The following is a 3,008-nucleotide window of genomic DNA, read 5'->3' as shown; positions in this document are numbered from 1 at the left end:
TTGGTTTTCATTTTGACTTCAAATTGGCCTTCATTTGGGCTTCAGATTGGCCTGATTTTGACTTCGGATTGATCTTCATTTTGACTTCGAATTGGCCTTTATTTGGACTTCAGATTAGTCTGATTTTGACTTTGGATTGACTTTCATCTGGGCTTTGGATTGGTCTGATTTTGACTTCAGATTGGTTTGGATCTAGACTTCAAATTGGTTTGTATTTTGACTTCGGATTGATCTTTATTTAGACTTTGGATTGGCCTGATGTTGGCTTTGGATTGACCTTCATTTTGACTTCAGATTGGCCCTTTATTTGGGCCTTGGATTGGCCTTCATTTTAACTTCAGTTATGGATACTTATAGACCTGTGGACCTGCAAGAAGGAAAGCAAACAAAATACTAGATGGAGACTTGAAAGCCTTTTATCGTGAGAGTTTTATGGGAGTTTTTTCCTTTTAAAGCCTATTATCTTGGGGTATCCTTGTCTCTATTCAGATAGATGAGGAAGCATGGATCCATCACAATTTAGGAGATGGAATTTGAGGAATTTTCATAATCTCCTTTATTGTTTAGATTTTAATCTGTCGCGATCTTCTTTCTCATTTGGATTCTATTTCAGAATTCAAATTTTAAAATATAAATGAGAAAATAAAAATAATTCAAAAATCGAGAGATTTTCATATTTCTTTCTTATCTGGATCACAAGCCCTCCGATTTTGAGCCCGATTAGGATATTTTGGAGAGCATTGGTTAGTCCAGAAGTGATTAAATTTGATCAATGTCAGCCAATTTGGAGATGGCTGGTCTGGATCTCATCGGCGTCCAACAAATTTGATTGTCAAGATCTCGATGTTGTTGGGATGACACGATAAGGTTTCTTTGATTGAATGCTTACTTCTTCCCATAAATCGGTCTGGCCCTTCCTTTAGTACTAATCTGTTGCGGTAAAAATCCATCTTAAGATGGGATCGGTTGGAGCTTGACGATGACTGTAGATTGGCGACGGTTGGACGATGGCAACAAGACCTACAGTAAAGTCTCTGACTGGAGTTGGCTTTGGCGGAACCCTCCGACACTCAAGTTAGATCTCTGAAGAATCGGTGGAAAGGAGTGAGCGTGTTAGGAGAAAGATTTTTTTATACCTTGGGATTCTCTGTGGGTCATTATTTATAGGTAGAGACTGAAGAGCTTTGAGAAAGAAGGAGAATCAGATGGTTAGCCTTGACTTATCGGATGAGATTTGGCTGTTATCCTTTTTTTTGTGGAGAGATTTGTCTGTTACTTCTTTCTTCTTTGTCTGTCATTGGCTATTTTGATGGTCATGGGATTTGAGGATCCGTGAGAGTCAAACTTTTTTTTGTATGCTTCATGTCTTCGATTAGTACGAAATCAACCTCTAACATAAGTCCCTCTACTCTGGAGTCCGAGTTAGAACTGGGTCGGACGAAGGAAGTACTTCATGATTGCTGAAAACATGCGAAGAGCATCTTCTACTCCCAGTTTGGTTGCTGAGGTCTTCGCAGGCTTTATTCGCTGAAAAGCAAGGGGCCTTTAGGCTTTGTCGGCTCTACTTGCTGAAAAGTGAGGGGCCCTTATTGGTTGTCGAAGTTGATGAGCTGAGGGTCCCTCCGAAGGTCCGTATAGATTAGCCTTCACTTCTTGATCAGCTGGGATCTTCATGGACGTTGACTCACTGAAAAGCGAGCATGGCCTTCAGGAGTCTTTATAGATTAGCCCCCGCTTTCCAAACTATCGAGATTTTCTGCCCATGTCGGTTGGATCGGTGAGTGTTAGAGGTCCTTATTTGTTAGCCCTGACTTTCTGCACGACTAAGATCTTCATGAGCCATTGGGTCACTGAAAAGTGAGCAACCTTTGAGGGTCCTCATAGGTTAGCCCTCGCTGCTTAGCCGTCGAGGTCTTGAGTTGTAAATCTACGTATAAAGGATGAGAGAACTTGTCGGATCGGTTCTAGTTGGGCCTTCTGATTTTCAAGTTAAATTGAGCTTTGGAGTAAAAAAAAATGATAGATAATTAGACTTGTGTTATCCTGTTTTAGTTGGTTTGCCTCTAGTCTACTTTTATTGGTCGGCATTCTTAAATCAATTCACTTTGCTTCCAGAGATCTAGCTTCAGGAGCTCACTTCTGGGGGGTCGACCTTTGGAGGTCGATTTGTGGATGGCCAGCATTGGGAGCTTGGCCTTCTCAAATCGGCCTTGGACTTCATCTTGATGTCGAGCTTCACTCCAGCCTTGATTCTTTATCTCAGCTGTTAGCCTTTTGCTTGATAGCTTGATCTTAATTTGCTCAGATTGATCCTCCGATGATCTTGGCTTTTTAGTGATATTGATCTTTTGAGGCTGACCATTTGATGACTTAAGCCTTGAGTTGTTTTTGCCTCAGCTTAGTCCTCACCTCATCTTTGGGCTTGATCTTCATTGTGGCCTTACTTCAGCTTAGGTGCTTAAGGACCTGTTGTTCTGCAAGAAGGAAATAGAATAGTGGAAGGTGTTTGAGAGCTTCATACTGTGAGAGTTAGGGTTTTGTTTGAGAGCTCTTGAGTTCTACTTGATTCCTCCTTGTTATTTACCTCAGCTTGGACTTGAGCTTTGTCTCAGTTTGGATTTGTTTTTACTTCGGTTCGACCTTAATTCTGACTTCGGATCAACTTTTAATTTTTGCTTTGGATTGTTTTGATTCTGACTTTAGATCAAACTTATTTTAGACTTCAAATTGGCCAGATTCTGGACTTCAGATTGGCTCTGATCTGGCTTTAGATTTGCTCTAATCTGGGCTTCGGGTTAGCTTTGATTTTGACTTCGGATCGGCTAAACGTTGACTTCGGATTGGCTTAGTTTTAGGCTTCGGATTGGCCTAGATCCGGCTTTGGATTAGCCTAATTCTGAATTTCGGATTAGGCCTGGATTTGACTTCAGGTTAGACCCAGATCTGGCTTAGAGTTGGTCCTGATCTGGGCTTCTAATTGACCTGGATCTTCACCTTGGTTCAGTCGC

The sequence above is a fragment of the Elaeis guineensis genome, chromosome 13, assembly GCF_000442705.2.
Source record: "Elaeis guineensis isolate ETL-2024a chromosome 13, EG11, whole genome shotgun sequence".
Taxonomy (NCBI): Eukaryota; Viridiplantae; Streptophyta; class Magnoliopsida; order Arecales; family Arecaceae; genus Elaeis; species Elaeis guineensis.
The sequence above is the reverse complement of the archived record's forward strand: the minus strand, read 5'-3'. Positions refer to the sequence as shown.